The sequence below is a fragment of the Dendrobates tinctorius genome, unplaced genomic scaffold (assembly GCF_039654945.1).
Source record: "Dendrobates tinctorius isolate UK_male_01 unplaced genomic scaffold, ASM3965494v1 ptg000292l, whole genome shotgun sequence".
Taxonomy (NCBI): Eukaryota; Metazoa; Chordata; class Amphibia; order Anura; family Dendrobatidae; genus Dendrobates; species Dendrobates tinctorius.
The window spans coordinates 341,724-364,770 of NW_027361959.1; the positions used below are offsets into that span (position 1 = coordinate 341,724).

Consider the following 23,047-nt stretch of genomic DNA (forward strand, 5'->3'; position numbering starts at 1 on the left):
GCAAACTGGTCACACAAAATATTGACGTGATTTCGATTTCTCTTTTATTCATTCACTTTGCATTTTGTTAATTGATAGAAATAAACTAACTAGAGATGAGAGGATCGCTTTGGGCAACCCTGGTTCATGGTCATAAAAAATTTCAAGTTGACAAATATGATAAGCAGGTAAATAAGTAATCAAAAAAAGAGTTGCCCAGCAGGTGTGGGGGTGAGGGGTTTCATTTAGATGTTTTACAACTGGCTTGTTAAATGAATCAAAATTGAATATACCTTATATACTCCGATCCGAGTATAAGCCGAGGCACCTAATTTTGCCACAAAAAACTGGGAAAGCGCATTGACTTGAGTATAAGCCGGGTATGCATTGTCCCCGCATCCCCATCCTGGTATGCATGGCTCCTTATCCCTATCCGTGTTTATATGGCTCCTCATCCCTATCCATTTATGCATGGCTCCTTATCCCCATCCGTGTTTCCATGGCTTCTCATTCCTATCCTTGTATGCATGGATCCTTATCTCCGTGCTTGTCTGCATGGCTTCTCATCCCTATCCTTGTATGTGCGGTGCCTGCAAGGGCCGGGGAACTTGGTACCGGGCTGGTCAGTTCTTCATGGGAAGTCACAGCTGCAGTGACCCGGTCCGTGGCCCTGCGCATCCAATCAAATAAAGATGGGGAAGTTAGTTGAAATAAAGTCGTGACACCACCCATGGTTTTAGGCAATAAGGAGATAGCCAACGCTGCTTAAGGAGGCTACTGGGGCTGTTGGTGATGCAGGAGAATTGATACAGCTCTCCACAGGTGGAGCTATGCCCCAGGGCAATTATAGTGTTAACGAAGTTGGTAATGGTTGTAGTGCAGGGCAAATATAAGTAAATAATCTGAGGACACAGCGGAGTGCAGTCTTCACACTTTTACTCACAGTTCTGACAGTTACAATCCCCAGCCCTTGGTGCTGTGTCCTCCGGGTTGGTGGTCCAGCCAGCTCTCCGGTAGTTTGGGGGTCACTACCAGAACCCCCTTTTTATGCTCCTTTCCTGGCCATCTCTCTGCTCTGGCTCCCACCTCTTCTGCCCTGCGCCTTCACACACAGTGTCCCAAGCCAGCAGCCTCGGATTCTGTTGGGCGACATTCTCTTAGTCTCCTTGATCCTATCTGGCTGCCCTTTCAGCAAATGTGTATGGAGTTGGCTGTAGCACATACAGTCGCTACAGCCTCCGGTTTGTTAGCTGAGTACTTAGTTTCTCCTCAAGTCTGGGGCCGGTCCCCTCCTGCGACCTAGTCCCTCCACCCGACTACAGTCGATGTGGATTCGGGCACCACGGGTGGATTCCTCACTTCCCGTGCCCCTAAGACCCCTACATTCTCTCCTCTTTCCTCTCATGCTGCACTAGTCTAGGGATGTACTCCTCTCTCCTTCAGTCCCCAGCACCAACTGCCTATCTCCCTACAACTGATTCCTGTTTCCATGACAACTCCCTCTGACTCCTCCCCTTCTCTACTTCCTCCACCCACACAATCTACCTAGTTCCCCCTTGGCCTAAAGGGATCTGGTGTTGGATGCTAGTGTGTGGGTACTGGGTATTGTCCCCTCTTACCCAAGAGCGGAGTACCACAACTCTGGCTGAGGTGCAGTACCTCTGTAGTGATTGGACCATCAGGGGCGCCACATTTGCATGCTTCCTTATACCATCCCTGTCTACATGGCTCCTCATCCTTAACCCAGTATGCATGGCTCCTCATCCCTATCTTTGTATGCATGGTTCCTAATCCCTATCCTTGTATGCATGCCCCCATGAGAAAAGCATAAAAAAAATCCTACTTACCTTCCCTGCGTGCCCTCGCAGAATCTTGTTCTAGCTACTGCCAGGGCAGTTAATATTCATTTCTCTTTAGCAGCAGCTACAGCTGCAGCTCCTGCTTCCTGTGACCCGCTGCTCCCCCTCCCTCACCGACTTCTGGGACAAAGACTGGTGTATAAGCCAATGGGGGCATTTTCAGCACAAAAAATGTGCTGAAAAACTTGGCTTATACACGAGTATGTAAGGTACTCTATTTTCTTATTTAATCAGTCTTGCCCACCACCTCAATATCTTAACACCCTTTTCATATTAATCTGAGGTTTCTCCAATACAGATAACTGACTCTTTGCATACAAAGATCATCCAATTAAGATATTTAAATCCAATATATGCATATTAGGTGTGGCTGATTTTGCTATTGGAAAGCATATCTTTGTCATCCATATAGCGAGAGGGTATTTTATCTTAATTAAGAATGCAAATAGCCTTTGAAACACGATGATGATCAGTATCCATTCACCACTCTTATATGGGTTTTTAAATGTTTGAAATAAAGTGCTAATTTTAATCCATTTGGATTGAGCCGGACAACGCCATCTCTTTTTTCAGTTGATCACCATCTTGCAACAGGGTCTGCTCCATGCTCTCCAAAATCTAAAATTGGAAACAAAGGTGATCTGGTTATTTTCTTATTCACCTGTAAGTAAGTAATATTTTATATGAGTTTTAGTTTATTATGTACACAGTAGTAAAGATAACAAGAAGTGAAGTTTCCTAGAAAGGAAAGGTCTCATTAACACAGCACAGTAGTACAAATCTGGATTGGTAATATGTAGTTCATCCAATCTTGTATGGTGTCTCTGAATTCATACTACCCCATATCTTTGAGCTTTCTTGACAAACTCTTAACCATGTCCTAGAGCAACGTACCATAATTTTTTTTCTCAACACACTTCATTATATAGAACTTCAAAGGTTTTAGGGTCAAATTTATTTTATTCATTTATATAGCGCCATTAATTTCACAGCGCTTTACAGATATTATTGGCACTGTCCCCAATGGGGCTCACAATCTAAATTTCCTATCAGTATATTTTTGGAATGTGGGAGTAAATCAGAGAACCCGGAGGAAATCCACACAAACACAGGGAGAACATTCAAACACCTAGCAGATGTTTGAACTCAGGACCCCAAAGCTACAAGGCTGCAGTGCTAATGACTGAGCCACTGCACCACCCATTTACAAAGCAAATGCAAAATCCATCACTACTCTCACCAAAGTGAAGTAATCCCATGAGACAAAATATTCATGGCTCCATTTCATCCACTGCAGAAAAGCTGCATTATGGATATTCCAGCCACACCTGTTGCTTTGTTGTTGTGACCTCCCATTTTTCAAGCTCAGGTACCTTCCCTTTCTAAAGTGTCTCTGCAGGGGCTCAGCCGTGAACACCTTGTCTCAGACATAGGGGTACTTCACACATAGCGAGATCATTAGCGAGATAGCTGAAACGCCACAGGTTTTGTGACGCAACAGCAATCTCGCTACATGTGACACATAGCGGTGACCGACCCCCGCTGCGATATTGCTGATCGTGCTCGAATGTCCTAGGCCATTTTTTGATCGCTGGTGTCCCGCTGGCCAACATGCATTGCTGTGTTTGACTCCTTAACAACGACGAGCGACCTCGTTGGCGACTCATAACTCAGGAACACAGGCGTGATCTTGCTTTGTCTTTTCAACACCTCCTCAGCTCCGATTGGTGGTCTCAAATTAGGGTCTTTGTAGTGTTTCCTTTTATAGGTCAGCTATCAATTACATGCAATCATAACATTTAACATGTACAATTAAATGTTATGATCCGTGTCAGTGACTGTGGATCCACGGAAAAATAGCGCACTAGCGACTTAGACAGGGACGCTGAAGCAAACCACATCTGGTTGTGTACATGGGACCTATTTTTTAATATTATGGTAAGTTTTATGCATAATTAGCTTTTTTTAAATTTTTGCCACAGTATCTCTATAAGGCCATGTTCACACTTTTAGTGTTTGGTCAGTATTTTACATGAGTATTTCTAAGCCAAAACCAGGAGTGGGACAATCAAAGGAAAAGTATAATAGAAACACGTCACCACTTCTGCATTTTTAACCTGCTCCTGGTCTTGGCTTAAAAATACTGATATAAAATACTGACCAAATACTGAACGTGTGAACGAGGCCTAAGGATCAACTTTAAACTGACATAATAGATTTAGAAATCTATGTTCTTCAGAACATTTTCTTCCTCAATAATCTTATTATACTTCAGCTTAAGAACAGATGAGTGGACATTTTGTAAAGAACTTTTGAGTTTAAAAAAAATGGCATGTTGCTAAGATTCTAAAGCGGCAAAGCATCCCTTCATCATCACACTATTTCCATCATGATTCACTGATGTTCTGATGTCTTGAGTTCTTTTTTGTGACATGTTATATTTGATTTTTGCCAGAAATAATGGGTTCTGTGTTGGTCATATTTTTTTTTCCTTTTGACTCATCCTTCCATAGAACGAAAGAAAAATGGCTCATTCATTTTTATTCTTTGCCCTTTTTTACTCCCCTTCTACTATTTCACTACTAGTTGCTGGGCGACAATGCCCTTGCCTATTATTGAATGAATCTTGCTTGCAATGGAAGTGATTGTGATAAGCTGTAATACTTTTGGAGTTGTTATCCATGGCATTTCCTGTATATATCAGTGTAGAGTCACCAAGTGGTGTGGAATTTCCTTCGTATATATAGCAGTATGAAGCTTCCATATAACTGAAATGTTAACCTGCCCGCCATACAATGTAAGGAATTTCAAGGCCGAACATTAAGAATAACAAATCTTATAATTGAGCAGTCAATTAAAAATACTCAAATTGCTTCCAAAAACAACCTTTTAAAGAGAGTCACTGTGTTAAAAAAATATTGAATGGCTGTCTGTTTTTTAGAAATCAAAGAAGGCTTGTTCTGTGCTTCAGAAAGGGATATTTGCTGGTGTCTCACAAATTTGCTCACATAAAATAAAAAATACCTTTTAGTAAGAACATAACAAGAATCACGGAAAAATCCAGCCTAGAACCAGAGAGATCTGGTTGCATTTGAAAAAAAAAAATGTTTTTAATTATCTATTGATCGTTTGAACACTTTTTTTTCACTTTCCTTTGCTTATTTTTCAATCTAGCCAAATGAGATTTTTTTTTTGGCGGAAACAGATGCATTTTTTAAAGGCAACATTTAATTTACCGGTAATGCACTGAAAAAAAATGGCAAAATATATTGCAAAGCGGAAAAAACAATTCTGCCATTGTTTTGGGGTTTTGTTTTTAAGGCAGTAAAATGACGTGTCTTTATTATTTTTATATATTTATTGTCTTGTGAATTGAGAAACATGGAAAAGCTTTTAAAATATAAAAACAAATACATTTTTATTTTTTCTTTAGTAAAGCTGAGTGAGGGTTTGCCAGATTTAGTTTTTACTGTAATTATTTTGAGGTTATGCTACTTTGTGATAGCTTTTTATGCCATTTTTGAGGGGGACAAAAACAGTAATTCTGGCCTTTTTTTCATTTTTTGTAATTTTTTACAACATTCTCTGTGCAGGATAAAAAATGTAATATCTTAGTAGTTCAGACATACTGTAGATGTGGCAATAGCGATAGAAATTGTTTTTATTTTATTTAAAAAAATTTGAAAAGTGAGGAGTTTAAACTTTTACATCTATCTTGTGGAATTAAAATTGTGTTCAATCAATTGTTGGTACAATACAATATTTCTGCAATCCAGTGTATAATCCTGTTAGCGTTCTCCTTTTGAGTCCTGAATGAGGTCCCCTTTAACAGTTTAGATGCTGCAGTCACTTTCGACTGCTGCATCTAAATGGTTATACTGACAGGATCTGAGTTGTCTCTGATAATGTAGGAAAAAACTGAGGATTAAAAAGCACAGCAGGGTTTTTTCTGATGATGAAGGACAATAAGGTGCAGGGAATTGCTCAAGTGGAACAGCTGTGGATCACGCAACAAGAATGCAGCTTAAATTTGTCAGCTGCTGCAGTCCCTTTGGTTAAAAACCATTGAAATGCAAGAAGAGAAACAAATGGCAGGTCATCTGTGCTGCTGATGGAAAGAAAAGTCTAGGATACAAAGTAGACTTAATGTGATTTTATAATCATTGTGTTTCAAAGTCTTCAGACTTCTTCATCAGAATATTACCATGTACAAAGGAATCAATCACATAAAGTCTACTTTTTAGACCACCTATGACGACCACCTATTGTTCCTCTTCTGAGTATCTCTGATAATAGCAGTTGCAGGCACGTGTCAGCTCCATCAGTCATTTAGCTCCTGATTCTAAACTATACCATCCCTGTACAAATGAGACCTAAATGTATGTCTTGTTGCCAAGGAGCTGAAAACTCCCTGGGTCTTCACAGATAGGCCACATGCACACATTGAGCATTTGGTGAGTTTTTTACCCCAGTATTTGAAAGCCAAAGCCAGGAATGGGTGAAAAATGCAGAAGTGGGGCAAATGTTTCTATTATGCTTTTCCTCTGACGGTTCCACTCCTGGTTTTAAAAAAATATATAAAGTGCTCTCAGTGAGAGAAACAAAATAGGAATCTTGTGGGTATGATACCTTTTAATGGCTAACAAATAATAGTGAATGATGTTACAAAGCAAGCTTTCGAGACAACTTACGTCTCTTCATCAGGCTGAAATAACAAAATACATGCAGCTTTACTATACAACCCTGCAGTCGTACATAATATACAACAGACCCCCCCTTGCTATGCTACAGGCAACCTCCCAATCTAAGAAACATCATTATCTGAAGTTCAATGCCCTCAGATTCACCAAGAGGAACATATCCTTGCAATGGGAGAAGATGCAAAACCTGCATTCATATAGAGACCAATAACAAAATCCAAATCCCCAATACACAGCAGAACTATAAGATCCCTGGGACATTCACATGTTCCTCTTCCAATGTGGAGTATTTAATTCAATGCAATATATGTCCTGTGGGTGGCCTCTATGTTGGAGAAACAGTACAGAGACTGACAGCAAGGATGAGGTCTCATCGTCATACAATTACAGATTAAAAAAACCCATTTACCTGTAGCTAGAGTTGAGCGACTTTTGGTTTTTTAGGGTCGAGTTTCGTTTCATGAAACCCGACTTTTCCAAAAGTCGGGTAGTGCAAAATCGGCCGACTATAGGGAAAAGTCGGGGTTCCGACCGAAACACGAAACCCAATGTAAGTCAATGGGGAATTAAAGTCGGCAGTGAGAGGAGGACAGGAAACACACCTACAGTGCCCATTTGAATGCCAAAAGCATCAATTCTTATAACTTAAGCTTGTCAACCTTAATTTACTTCATAATACTAGTTACACACTGAAAAATGGGGGTTATTTGGCTACAGTTGTGGGAGGGTAGGGCTGGCTCCAGGTTTTCGTGGGCCCAGGGCCAAAGAACGCCCCTTTAACACATACCACAACTCATGATGCTCCGATACGGCAGAGAAATAGCAGTATAGTACAATGAAAAATACTTCACTTCTTACATCTCATGACTGATATCCATTTTAAATTCTCCAATACCTCCAAAAACGGACAGTATATAACTCCATACAGTATTATGGCCAGCGCTTAGTGTGCTATACAGAGTAATGAGGCCCATATATTTCTCCATATGGAATCATTGATCCCATATAATGTTTCAAACTGTATATGATGAGCTCCACATAATGCTATAGTATACTGTATGTTGGTCCCAATGGATGAAGCTCCACTGTCTTATGGGCCCAAATAATATATAATGGGCCCCATTTCTACTGCTCTAGTGTATAATGGGCCCTGTAAATGCTGCTCCAGTGTCTGATGTCCACCTTTGGAATGCTCCAGTGTATGGTGGGCCTCATATATCATTAACCAGAGTATAGTGCAACCTAAAAATTGCTGTCCCAACATTGAAAACAATTACATAAGTCTCCTTGCTACTCTGAACTCCTTGTCGTCCCCATCTTCCATCTCACTGCACTTGGCTGCTTAGGCCCTCCCACCAGCAGAGACAAAAAATGTACACAAAATCCCACAAACTATATAGTAATGTAAAACAAGGTACAAGGTGTATATAGAACAGGGGAGATGTAGAATTTCTGAACACACTTGTGGACACTGTTGGATTGTGTGAGGCCCAGTGAATATCACACCGCTATGTCACAGGCTCAATGTCGCAGGTGTGAAAAATGTGACTATAGGACAGGGGAGATGTAGAATTTCTGAACACACTTGTGGACACTGTTGGATTGTGTGAGGCCCAGTGAATATCACACCGCTATGTCACAGGCTCAATGTCGCAGGTGTGAAAAATGTCACTATAGGACAGGGCAGATGTAGAATTTCTGAACACACTTGTGGACACTGTTGGGTTGTGTGAGGCCCAGTGAATATCACACCGCTATGTCACAGGCTCAATGTCGCAGGTGTGAAAAATGTCACTATAGGACAGGGCAGATGTAGAATTTCTGAACACACTTGTGGACACTGTTGGATTGTGTGAGGCCCAGTGAATATCACACCGCTATGTCACAGGCTCAATGTCGCAGGTGTGAAAAATGTCACTATAAGACAGGGCAGATGTAGAATTTCTGAACACACTTGTGGACACTGTTGGATTGTGTGAGGCCCAGTGAATATCACACCGCTATGTCACAGGCAGAAATTGGCTAGTGTATGACAAACTACAAGGTGTATATAGAATTGGGCAGAATAGAAATCTCCCTAGAGTGTAGGTCTGTAAGAACGGAACATGTCCTTGACTTATTCTTACAGAGTCACACACAGATAGCTTCATTGTGGCCGTGATAACAACCGTTACACGGTACTGAGAGAGGAGCGTGCACGTACACCGCTGTCCGGTGTCCGTAAAATTATCAAGCTCCGTGTTTTTTAAGTATACGGACTGACACACGCTGTCTCTCTATAGCAGGGGTCCTCAAACTTTTGAAACAGGGGGCCAGATCACGGTTCCTCGGACCACTGGAGGGCCAGAATATAGTTTAAAAACAATTAGGACCAAATTCATATGCACACTGCACATATCTTATTTAGAAATAATAAAACAAAATAGGAACAAATACAATATTAAAAATGAAGACGTAGTTAAATCATCAAACTTACCGATTTTTTGGGGTTCTTCGAATATCCTACACTTCGAGTCAATTTTTTCTCTTTCTTGATATCATTGTTTCCTAGGGATTCAAAATTGCTATTAGTAAAATACCAACATATATACAGTGCTACTAAAAACAATATACCAGCAATAAAATTTCCCACACAGAGACATACAGACTGCACTGCCCATCAATGCAGCCTGATCAGTGCCCATCAATGCGGCCTGATCAGTGCCCATCAATGCGGCCTGATCAGTGCCCATCAATATGGCCTGATCAGTGCCCATCAATGCGGCCTGATTAGTGCCCATCAATGTGGCCTGATCAGTGCCCATCAATGCGGCCTGATCAGTGCCCATCAATGCGGCCTGATCAGTGCCCATCAATGCGGCCTGATCAGCGCCCATCAATGCGGCCTGATCAGCGCCCATCAATGCGGCCTGATCAGCGCCCATCAATGCGGCCTGATCAGCGCCCATCAATGCGGCCTGATCAGCGCCCATCAATGCGGCCTGATCAGCGCCCATCAATGCGGCCTGATCCGGGCCCATCAATGCGGCCTGATTAGCGCCCATCAATGCGGCCTGATCAGCGCCCAGCAATGCGGCCTGATCAGCGCCCAGCAATGCGGCCAGATCAGCGCCCAGCAATGCGGCCAGATCAGTGCCCAGCAATGCGGCCTGATCAGTGCCCATCAATGCGGCCTGATCAGTGCCCATCAATGCGGCCTGATCAGTGCCCATCAATGCGGCCTGATTAGTGCCCATCAATGCGGCTTGATCAGTGCCCATCAATGCGGTCTCACCAGTGCCCATATTGGTGGAACTCCACTTTTAGGCTCAGACTAGTGTGGTGCAAGAATCCCCAATAGGCAGCATTGGTCCCTAGAAGGCAGGTAAATGTCTCCAATAGGTAGCATGGGTCCCCAATAGGCAGGAAAATGTGCTCAAAAGGCAGCACAGTTCCCCAATAGGCAGATACAGGTCCCCAATAGGTAGCACAGATCCCCAATAGGCAGCACAGGTCCCTAATAGGCAGGTAAATGTCCCCAATAGGCAGCACAGGTTCCCAATAGGCAGCACAGTTCCCCAATAGGGGGCACAGGTCCCCAATAGGCAGCACAGGTCCCCAATAGGCAGGAAAATGTGCTCAATATGTAGAACAGGTCCCCAAAAGGCAGCACAGTTCCCCAATACGCAGCACAGGTCGCCAATAGGCAGATACAGGTCCCCAATAGGCAACACAGGTCCCCAATAGGCAGGTACAGGTCCCCAATAGGTAGCACAGGTCCCTAATAGGCAGGTAAATGTCCCCAAAAGGTAGCACAGGTCCCCAATAGGCAGGTAAATGTCCCCAGTAGGTAGCACAGGTCCCAAATAGGCAGAAACATGTCCCCAATACGTAGCACAGGTCCCCAATAGGCAGATCCAGGTCCCCAATAGGCAGGTACAGGTCCCCAATAGGCAGGTACAGGTCCCCAATAGGCAGCACAGGTCCCCAATAGGCAGCACAGGTCCCCAATAGGCAGCACAAGTCCCCAATAGGGAGCACAGGTCCCCAATAGGGAGCACAGGTCCCCAATAGGCAGGAACATGTCCCCAATACGTAGCACAGGTCCCCAAAAGGTAGCACAGGTCCCCAGTAGGCAGCACAGGTCCCCAATAGGCAGGAACATGTCCCCAATACGTAGCACAGGTCCCCAGTAGGCAGCACAGGTCCCCAATAGGCAGGTACAGGTCCCCAAGAGGTAGCACAGGTCCCCAATAGGCAGGAACATGTCCCCAATACGTAGCACAGGTCCCCAAAAGGTAGCACAGGTCCCCAGTAGGCAGCACAGGTCCCCAATAGGCAGGTACAGGTCCCCAATAGGCAGCACAGGTAACAAATAGGCAGGAACATGTCCCCAATACGTAGCACACGTCCCAAATAGGCAGGAACATGTCCCCAATATGTACTGTAACAGGTCCCCAAAAGGTAGCACAGGTCCCCAGTAGGTAGCACAGGTCCCAAATAGGCAGGAACATGTCCCCAATACGTAGCACAGGTCCTCAAAAGGCAGCACAGGTCCCCAATAGGACCCGGAGTTAAAAAGAAAAAAAAAAACAGTACTCACCTATGTCCCCTGCTGCTCTGAAGAGGCGCCTGCTCATCTCCGTCTTCTTCCTGCACAGGCGGCATGACATCATCAGGCCGCGCAGGCGGCGTGATGATAATCACGACGCCTGTGTGGTCTCTGCTGCATACCGAGGGCTGCGCAACTCCTTTCCTCGGCGCCTCGTCCCGCCCGCGATTACAGGGCCCGTTGGCCCTGTAATCAGTGCAGTTGAATGTCGGCCTGGCCAGGGGCCGGATAAAAGCCGTAGTTTGAGGACCCATGCTCTATAGTTTTGAATGTGATCAAACAGCAAATCTACTTATCTGTTTGAAAAACAGACAAAACTAGAAGGTGGAGGTCTGTAAGAACGGAACATGTCCTCGACTTATTCTTACAGAGTCACACACAGATAGCTTCACTGTGGCAGTGATAACAGCCGTTACACGGTACTGAAAGAGGAGCGTGCACGTACACCGCTGCCCGGTGTCCGTAAAATTGTCAAGCTCCGTGTTTTTTAAGTATACGGACTGACACACGCTGTCTCTCTATAGTTTTGAATGTGATCAAACAGCAAATCTACTTAACTGTTTGAAAAACAGACAAAACTAGAAGGTGGAGGTCTGTAAGAACGGAACATGTCCTCGACTTATTATTACAGAGTCACACACAGATAGCTTCACTGTGGCTGTGAAAACCACCGTTACACGGTACTGTGTGAGGAGCGTACACCGCTGTATGGTGTGAACAAATGCACGCTCAGTACCTCACCAGGACAAAAAAAAAATTTGGATTGCTTTTAAAAAAGCAATTTGCAGAGCAGTGGGAAAACAGCAATGCAGCTATCAGGAAGCCTTATAAGGCAGCCTAACAACCAACACAGCTGATCCTGCAAAATATAGCCTCCACTTGCACTGCACAGTAACTGGTGTGTTGTACAGGCAAAATCGCTAGCAGCAGAAGCAGTTTTTGGTGTCTTCTTCCCTGCCTAACGCTCTCCCTACAGAATCAGCAGCAGCAGCAGCTCTTCCTATTCTGAGATCAGCATGAGTAACATGGCAGTCGGCATGCACGCCCTTTTATACCCCCTGTGACGCCCCCCAAAGCAAGCCAATCACTTGCATGCCCTTCTCAAAGATGGTGGTGACCCCTGCCTATGTCATCACGTTGCCCACAGTATCCGTGGATCCTGATTGGCTGAAAAAGGGTGGAAAACAAACTTTTGAAATGCGACTTTGGCGCTAAAGTCGCCGAGCTCGTGGCCGACCTCACCCTAGGGTCGGGTTTCATTTCATGAAACCCGACTTTACCAAAAGTCGGCGACTTTTGAAATTTTTCGACCCGTTTCGCTCAACTCTACCTGTAGCCAAACATTTCTGTGGTCCAAGACACAACATAGACAATATGAAAGTTGTCATTTTAAAAGGCAATTTTAAATCACAGAAACATCGCAGGGTGTGGGAACACAAATTCATTACAATCTTTGTGTTAGGCGTCAGGTTCCTGCAACTGCACAGCAGGAATCCAGAGCATTGCATTCAGCGGTCTCCCATTCTCCACCGACCGCTCAGGAGCCTGCTCAGACCATCTCTGTGGGTCTGGCTGTTGCTGCCACCTCTGAGCCAGCAATAGCAGCGCAGCCTGCTCAGCATCAAGCTACTTCAGAGGCTAAGTCCTCAAGTCGCGCTACTGGGCATGCTCACAAGACGATATCCCATTGGAGATCGGGAGTCACATGCTCAGGTCCTTCTCGTGATCTGATGGTCCATCTCAGGGATCTGGACGCTTCCGGAAGGTCCCGGCTATAAAAGGTTTGCATGGCCGCTCGGCCATGCTCTAGTGTAGACTCTACTTGCTACATGTGTGAATGATGACGGATGCATGAACCTGCGAATGACTCATTAAGACTCCCCTCCCTCTGATATTACGTGTGTGGATAGGGAATTAGTTATATAATCAGCGCCAGTCAGTGGCACGCTACAGGCCACAGTGCAAATCATCACCTAGCTAGCGTTGGACAGTGCGCCCCTCCTGGACACTGTCACATAGCAGCTGTGTCAATCACCGCACTGCAGTCTGCAGCACCTGTGGGCGTACGCGGTAGCGACGCCGCACGCACGGTAGGTCTAGACGGACTCTGTCCTTCTGCCTTGGGCCCAGCTCCCATGACCATATACCATGCGTGCATTTCTCTGAGATCTGCGAGTCCAACAGGCTCAGTACTTATGTTTATGTTTAAGGCGTTTCTGTGAAGCTAACAGAGTACGCCCAGTGCACACCGGGTGGCGTTCAACCCGTGTGCGATATACCGTCATATTGTGCGTCTGACATTATATAGCAGCAGTTTAACACCTCGTTCCACCATCCCTAACACTTTGATTCTATTCTCACAGGACTCAATTTGTCAGGAGGTTTTATGGCCCATTACCATATCTGAGCTATTTCCTCCAAATAGCCCTTTGATCTCACAGTACTTTCACACCACTTATCTAATCTTACCTAATTAAGGATTCTCTCTTCAAGCTCAGTGTTTTATTGAAATGTCCATGTATCACACCATGCATGTGCTCTCCACTGTATATAAATAAGGTTTCTTCAAATATTTTGTTATATCAGCCTGATGAAGAGACGTAAGTTGTCTCGAAAGCTTGCTTTGTAACATCATTCACTATATTTTGTTAACCATTAAAAGATATCACACCCACAAGATTCCTATTTTGTTTCTCTCACTGAGAGCACTTTATATATTTTTTTCTACTGTCTAACACCGTACCAAACCACTTTTTTCGTTTTACTCCTGGTTTTGGCTTACAAATGCTGGGGTAAAAACTCACCAAATATTCAGTGTGCGCATGTGGCCATAGGCTGGAGTCACACTTACCATATAAAAAATCGGTCCGATTTTGACGGCCGAGAATCGCACAAATGTTCTCCGAACAGTGATCTGTATGAAATCCTTTTGCAATGCGAGGATGCGATTTCCTCACATCTAGTAACAGTGTGACATCTGTATGGCATCCGTGCGCAATGCGATTTTAACATAAGCTTTTACATACAGCAGTTCTCGCTATGTAAAAGCTCATGTTAAAATTGCATTGTAAAAAAACAACTGTAAACGTCGTTTTTAAACCAAATAATCTTCAAAACATATATATATATATATAGATAGATAGTTAGATTAAAAGCCGGCATATGCTGTGTACAGTATAGAATAGAATAGGTTAGAATGATGATGTTTGTCCTTTGTAGTTGAAGATGACCATGGCTTCAGGGTTAGAAGAGAATTAATAGTTATGGGTCCGGAGATGGCTGATGAGGCCAATCCGGGCCCTGAAGGTTCGCCCACATACTTGACATAAGGAAGTAGATGTGGTCAGTACACCAGATTCTGCTTGTACCTTGCGGATAGCATGCTTTGTTTTTGCGTCCAAAATTTTCCTATCTTCAGCTGCACGTGCTCCTGAGGTGATCCTGCCCCGCCAGCCTGGACTATCCAGGGCAAGCTCTTCCCATTCATTGATGTTGACTTCCAGGTTTTTGAAAGAGGCCTTAAGGCAGTCTTTATAGCGCTTCTTCTGCACCCCAACTGCTCACTTTCCTTGGCACAGTTCACTGTACAGCAGTTGTTTTGGTAGTCGGCTGTCAGGCATTCTGACCACATTTCCAGCCCACCTGGCTTGGACTTTCAGCAGGAGAGTGTAAATGCTGCAGAGCCCAGTTTGTTCCAGAATTGCCGTGTCTGGGACATGGCCTTGCCACCTGATGTGGATGAGTCTGCGGAGGCAACTCATGTGAAAATAATTAAGCTGTTTAGCATAGCGGCTGTAGACTGTCCAGGTCTCGATAGCATAGAGAAGTGTGGTGAGGACCACCGCGGAGTAGGTGGCAAGGCTGAGTCCCCTTCATTCCCTGACATTTTTAAGCAGTCTCCCGAAGGCGCCGCTGGCTTTTGCAATTCTGTTATTAATCTCAGTGTCTATGGTTATTTCACAGGAAAGTGTGCTGCCTAAGTAGGTGAAGTTATCGACTGCTTTGAGGTTTTGTTCATTCTCTGTGATACGTGACTCCTTGTATAGTTTCCCTGGAACAGGTTGATACATGACTTTAGTTTTTCTAGTGTTGATCTCGAGACCAAAATTGTCGCAAGCTTGAGAAAACCAGTCCATTTCATGCTGCATCTGCTGTTCCGTGGTAGCGTTAAGTGCACAGTCATCAGCAAATAAGAATTCATGGATAACAGTCTCATGCACCTTTGTAAACGCCTTCAGGTGTTTTGGGTTGAATAGCTTGCCCTCAGTCCTGTACCTAACCTGGATTCCATCTTCACACGTGTTAAAGGCATCACTTAACATTGCAGAGAATAGCATACTGAACAGAGTTGGAGCAAGCACACAGCCTTGTTTTACGCCATTTGTTACTGGGAAAGCTTCAGATTCATCTCCATCGTTCACAATCTTCACCATCATGCCATCATGGAACTGCTGGATGATTGAGATGACCTTGCTCGGGCAGCCGAATTTTGCTATGATCTTCCACAGGCCATCTCTAATGACTGTGTTGAAAGCCTTGGTCAAATCAACAAAAGTCACATAAAGGTCACTATATTGCTCCTGGCACTTTTCCTGGAGTTGACGTGCTGCAAAGACCATATCTACTGTTCCATGTTTATCACGGAAACCACACTGGTTTTTGGATAATAGGCCTTGCTCAAGGTGATGTAGAAGGTGGTTGAGCAAGAGACGAGCCAATATCTTTCCTGCAGTGGACACAAGGGAGATGCCGAGATGGTTGTCACAAGATTGGCAATTACCTTTCCTCTTGTATATGTGAATTATGCTGTCATCTTTCAGCTGTTGTGGAACCTGTTCCTTTTTCCACATATACTGGAATAGTTTGGTCACAGTTTGCATCAGGGCAGGGCCGCCAGCTTTATATACCTCAGCAGGTATAGCATCATTTTCCACAAGAAAGTTGTTTTACTGCATTCCTGACTTCATCTCCACTTGGAAGAACATAAAGGTCCTTGTTGATTTCTGCCTGGGGCAGACGAGCAATAAGCTCATCATTGATATTGGCAGGTCGATTGAGAATATTATTAAATGGATCAGCCCACCATTCCAGAATTTATTTCTTTTCTGTCAGCAGCTTAGTTCCATCTGCGTTAAGCAGAGATGAAGAGCTTGATGACTGGGGTCCATATACAGCTTTGAGTGCATTGTAGAAGTGTTTCTGGTCATGGTTATCTGCATAGCTCTGAATTTCATCAGTCTTCTTGCTAAACCAGTTATCCTGCATCTTGCATATCTTGATATATACCTTTCTTTTTATGTTGATAAAAGCATCTTTCTTAGCTAGCGACATGGGGTCATTTTGATACACCTTGTACCGCTGATGTTTTGTCTTCTAGGAGTGTCTTTATTTCCTCATCATTTTCATCAAACCAATCTTGATTATTTCTGGCTACTGATCCGAGATGCTCCAGGGCAGTATTGTAAACAGCATCTCTCAGGATCGTCCACCATTCCTCAACGCCGGTCTCCTCTGCCTGCAGTATATATAACTGTCTGCCATCAAGATCATGGGCAAATTCATCTGCAATTCTTATATTTTGCAGCTTATAGACATTCAGCCTCTTTGTAGTTTTCTGCCATTGGGGTCTCCTCGCCTGCAGGATGCGGAGCCTGCACTTAGACACAATGAGACGATGGTCAGTCCAGCAGTCTGCACCACACATGGCCTTCATCACTCTAAAGGCCATCCCATCCCTTTTCCTGGCAATGATTTAATCAATGAGATGCCAATGTCTCGAGCTTGGGTGCATCCATGATGTCTTCTTGCATGTGGGTAAACGGAATAGGATGTTGGTGATGACAAGGTCATGTGTGGCACACATCTTGAGGAGCAGCACGCCATTACTATTATACTTGCCAGTGCCGTGTCTCCTAATGACCCCTTCCCAGTTTTGATAGTCTGTTCCCACTCTGGCATTAAAGTTTCCAATTATAATGAGCTTGTCTGCCTGTGGGATTGCTGAAATAAGTGTGTCAAGTTCATCATAGAACTTGTCCTTATTGTCATGCGGGTTAGTCATAGTGGGAGCATAGGCACTGATCAGAGTTGCGTGGGAGATGAAATGTCATCAGACGATCGTTGATGCTTTCCGGAAGCCTGGTAAGTTTACGAACAAGATGAGTTTTGATAGCAAATCCCACGCCTGCTTCTCGTTTTTCAGTGCTGCCTCAACTACTCCAGAAAAGTGTATATCCACCACTATGCTCTGTCAATTGACCCTTGTCTGCAAGGCGTATTTCGCTGAGAACTGCTATATCAACGTTGTATCGAGCTAGCTCCCTAGCAACCAATGCTGTTCTTCTCTCTGGTCTGTCTGCCGTAGTATTATCCAGCAGAGTTCTCACATTCCATGTGCCAAGGTTGACTACCATCATTTTATTTTTCTTTATTACGTCTCCACCGCTGTATGGGAAACTCGCCAGCTGCGGTAGGCTGGCCAGGTGAAATGAAGCAGACTATGTTTGAGGCACCGTCACAGGGGCTAGTCACTGATGCTGCGCAGCCTCCCAACCTGACCTGCGATGAACTCGGCAGTGTAGGAAAATGAACTGTAATTTTCCCACGCTCAAGAGTTCACCACGGGTCAGGCTGGAAGGCTATGCTGACTTCACTGATGCTTCCGCTGGCAGCTTCTCATTCATTCATCTGTGGTTTACAAACGGGGTGGTAGCATTAGCACCGCTCCCGGTTGTAAACTATTTAACCCCCAGATATGGATTACGCCGTGGGACTGAACGACGGACAGCGGACAGGTATGGTATATTATTGTTTTTTTATTTTTTATTTATTACGGGAGATTGAGGGCATTGTTTGGATTAGCAGAAGAATAAAGATAGCAAAACTGTGTGGTCTTTCATTTTATTAAAATACTTTTTTATGCCTGTGTGTGTTGATTTAACCCTTTACAAACTTTAGGATTAGAAATGGATAGATGTCTTATTGACACCTCTCCATTACTAAGCCAGGCTTAATGTCACCTTACAATACAAAGGTGACATTAACACCTTATTACCCCATATGTCACTGCTACAGGGCAGTGGGAAGAGAGAGGCTGAGGTGGCTGGGGGTAGATATTTTTACCCAGGGGCGGGGATAACCATGGTCCATCTCTAGGCTATTAATATCTGCCCTTAGTCACTGGCTTTCCCTCTCTGGTGCAGAAAATTGCGCGGGAGCCCACGCCAGTTTTTTCCTTGAAAACATTCTTTTATTAAATACATCACTGACATCTATAAATTTAACTGTTCTGCAATGTTTCACTGTATGTAAACAATGTCTCCTACCCTGTCAGCTTCTGCAATAATTTTTCAGAAGCCGACAAATGAATTATCGGCTATTTTGCTATCTATCTGTCTATGAAATATAAAGATATATATATATATGTGTGTGTGTCACTGACATATACTGTATATATATCTAATATATAAAGCTCAAGTGTTTGTATGTATGTATGTATGTCCGGGATTAACATCCGCACCGTCGCAGCTACAGCCGCAAAATTTGGCACAGTCACATGTCTGGACCCCAAGAGTGTCCTAGGCTATGTTGTGAGGTGAAATTTTAACCCCGCGTGTTCCAATTCACCAAACAATTTTGCCCCTATCTACATAATGGGGAAAAAGTGTGTGTGCATCAAGCCTCGCCCCTCATTATGATGTCATAATGGTTGCCATGGCAACGCTGATGTCATCATAGGTTGCAAGCCCCGTCGCTCATTATGATGTCATAATGGTTGACTATGGGATGGAGGATGTGTGATGGGTATATGGGCACTGGACTATGGGATGGAGGATATTTTTGACGGGTTTTCTGGGCACGGGACTATGGGATGGAGGATGTGTGATGGGTATATGGGCACGGGACTATGGGATGGAGGATATGTATGACGGGTATATGGGCACGGGACTATGGGATGGAGGATATGAATGATGGGTATATAGGCATGGGACTATGAGATGAAGGATGTGTGATGGGTATATGGGCACTCGACTATGGGATGGCGAATATGTATGATGGGTATATGGGCATGGGACTATGGGATGGGGGATGTGTGATGGGTATATGGGCATGGGACTATGGGATGGAGGATATGTATGATGGGTATATGGGCACTCGACTATGGGATGGAGGATATGTATGATGGGTATATGGGCACGGGCCTATGGGATCGTGGATATGTATGATGGGTATATGGGCACAGGACTATGGGATGGAGGATAATTATAATTTGCTATAACTAACCACAGTTAGTTACTATGCCCGGGCAGCGCCGGGCTCTTCAGCTAGTATAAATATATATGGCCGTCCCAGTGGCCGTCATTCATGAGAGATGATCAATTCTTCTACATATAGCACGACTGAAGCCCCGCTATGTGTAGCACAGGCGATTGATGTATCGCAGCTTCAAGTCTCCCTTGAAGACTATGACGCAATTAAGGAGGAGAAAAAAGTTTTTTTTAAAAATTTAAAAAAATATAAAAGTTCAAACCACCCACCATTTCCACTTAAAAAAAACAATAAAAAAGACTTAAAAATATACATATTTGGTATCGTCACATTCAGAAACGCCCAATCAATCAATATATAAAAAGAATTAATTTGATCGGTAAACGGCATAATGAAAAAAGTCAAAACACCTGAATTATGTTTTTTGGTCACCGTTACATTGCAATAAAATGCAATAACGGGAGATCAAAAGATCATAAGAAGAGCAAAAAACAAAAATGTAAAAACAGAAAATTCCAAGGTAGTGAAGGGATTAAAGTACTTTGATAAAACTGAAAGTCATGCGATTCTTCAGCTAATGTATCTATGCAGTTGCATTTGGAACACAGTCAAACTCTGTGAGCTGGACTTAGAGGCACATATACATACTGTACACATCTGTGGGATGACAAAAACATTTTTATGCAATACTGGAACTAATCTATTTGCACACAAAGCTTCTTTGTTCTAGTTTTCCCAGCTTTTGTATTTGGGATTTATATTGCACTAATAGGTTTGTGGGTTTCAGATTTTTTTTTGATGCTGATAAGTCTTCTTTGTATTGCATTTGTTACAGTTCTGTTTAGGAGTTAATGCTTATAGAGCCATGTTTATTTGTAGAATTTTAGGAAACACGTCACAATTACAAAAACATTTAACAGTCAACAGAACAGTATAGTTATCATATGAAATCCAGATGTGGTATATTAACTAATCTATTCACAGAAGAAATTGGATCAGTAGGAAGAGCAGAGCTTCAAAGAGAGCCCATCACTATTAAAGGGGTAGTAAAACAAAGACATCAATATCATTCTCTTATAGAGCTATACTAGAGGCTACAATTACACCCACTAAAAAAGCACTTTCTGGTTTTGTGAAATCACAGCTGGAATTACAAGTCTGTGTTGGTGATTCATTGATGAGAATTATGTGGTATGGTCTATGTCTCCATTGTTTGTTTTCTTACTAAGCATGAAAATTGTGAAAAAATGTCTTTTTCTCTCCTTAAGCCCCATCACACATAGCGACGCACCAACGATCCTGACAATGATATGACCTGGTCAGGATCGCTGGTGAGTCGCTACATGATCGCTGGTGAGCTGTCAAACAGGCAGATCTCACCAGAGATCAGGACCAGCGAGGACGCGGGTAACAAGCGCACGCGTCGCTTAGTTACTCACTGTGTACCCTGGATACCAGCGTGGTCACGCTGGGAGCTGGTATCCAAGGTAAACAGCGGGTAACTAAGCACGCACGGCACTTAGATACCCACTGTTTATCTTTGATACCAGCTCCCAGCGTGAGCACGTTGGTATCCAAGGAACACAGCGGGTAACTAAGCCATGAACGTGCTTAGTTACCCGTTATTTACCTTGGATACCAGCTCCCAGCGACTGCTTACAGCGCTGGGAGCTCGCTGATCGATGGTCTCCCGCTGCCACACGCAGCGATGTGTGCTGGCCAGTGGGAGACCAATGATTAAAAAAAGGCCCAGGACATTCCTGAACGATCAGCGATATCTGGCGGGGGGGCGGTCACTGATAAGTGTCACACACAGCGAGACCGCTGCTGAGGTCACAGTTGCGTCACAAAACTTGTGACTGGAGCTTAACTAATAGAAAAGTAGAGATAGTGATTAAAAGTGCAGGCTTTAGCCACCACAGAGGATGTTCATAAGGTAAACAGCCTCCAATTTGAAAGGACTTTCTTGGATTTTTATAACCAGTTTCAGCAAATTGTCTTGTTCTGGTCCTAAAAGAGTTCATACAAAAAGTAGGCATTCCCCTCTGCTTTGGGAGTGAACTGAAACATTACTCTTTTATCAATTAAGATGTTGGTAAATAGGGTGTTCTGTTCCTGAGAATTCATTTTCAAATACCCTATTAGAGAACTCTGAATGAAAGGGAACCTCTCACCAGGTCTTTCCCATTTAAAGTAGAGCCAGCACCTGTAAGCCCTCTGTTACAGCATTATAAAATGCTGTTTATTTGTCACCAATCCTCTCTGCAAAACACCAAAACACAAAAAATACTCACTCATGCTCACCTAAGGGGCAGTGGGGTCCAGCGGGCATCTGTTTTCTTGTTCCGGTGCCTCCTGACTTCTTGCGATTGCCTCCTCCTTCTTGCTTTATGTGGTTTACACGTCCTACGTCATCCACACAGTGTTCCCAAACCTGTGCAGGTGGACTTCTCTCTCCCCTGCTGAGGGAAGAACAAAGTACTGTAAAGGAAAGGGCACTTGCGCACGTCAATACTTTGCTATGTCCCCATTCCCTGGGCCTTATTGATGCAGGACGTATTAGTACTGCATCACAAGCTGTGCGAGCGCGATCACCGTGGGTGTCAGCTGATTCTGACAGCTGACACCCAGCACTAAGTGCCAGGAGTGGTCACTCACCGCTCATGGCATTTTAACCCACTAAATGCAGAGATCGAACTCGATCACAGCTTTTCGGGAGCCGACAGAAGGATGATAGCCCCTCTGCCCTGGGATCGGAGATCCCGCGGCGTGACGCAGAGTCCTGATCATTGCTATGGTGATCTGATGTCTTCATGACAACATCCAGGTCACCAGAGCTAGGAAAGTTGCTTGATCATGCGCAGTGCATGATCAGCAACTTTCTCTGTCAGTGCAGAGCTGACAGTTTGCATAGCATGGGGATGCTGCTGCTTCCCCCATGCTATACAAGCGATCAATTTGCATGAAATGATAGTCCTAAAGTGGGACAAAGTAAAAAAGTTAAAAAAAGTTAAAAAAAATTAAATTGTAAAAATTAAAAAATATAAAAAAAATAAAAAAAAAATATTGTATCCAAAAATAAATATTTGTATGAAAAAAATGTAAACAATAAAAGTACACATATTTGGTATCGCCACATCCGGAAGCCCCCGACCTATAAATCTGTCTCACTAGTTAACCCCTTTAGTGAACACCATAAAAAATAAAGAAAAATAAGACAGACAACAACGCTTTATCATCATACCACCGAGCAAAAAGTAATGTAAAATGCGACCAAAAGGCAGATATAAATAAACATGGTACCAATGAAAATGGCATCTTGTCCTGCAATAAACAAGCCACCATACAGCTCTATCAGTGAAAAAATAAAAAAGTTATAGCTCTCAGAATAAAGTGATTCAAAAATAATTATAATTTCTATAAAATAGTTTTTATTGTGTAAAAATGCCAAAACATATAAAAGATATAAATGTGGTATCTCTGTAATCATACTGACCCAAAGAATAAAATCGCCTTATAAATTTTAACACACACGGAACTGCACAAACTCCCATCCCCACAACAAAATCCTGAATTGTTGGTTTCTGTTCATTCTACCTCACAGAAATCGGAATAGAAAGCGTTCAAAAAAAGTCATGTGTCTGAAAATG

At 43.6% G+C, this 23,047-nt stretch overlaps 1 long non-coding RNA gene across 1 annotated transcript; it reads right to left on the minus strand.

Moving 5' to 3' along the window:
• Positions 1-1,929: 1,929 nt before the first annotated feature.
• On the minus strand, positions 1,930-21,883 carry LOC141072869 (uncharacterized). The gene is made up of 3 exons (XR_012226887.1): positions 21,702-21,883; positions 9,015-9,085; positions 1,930-2,456 (listed from the first exon to the last, which is right to left on the minus strand). It is a non-coding gene; the product is annotated as an uncharacterized lncRNA (long non-coding RNA).
• Between the last annotated feature and the right edge of the window lie 1,164 nt (positions 21,884-23,047).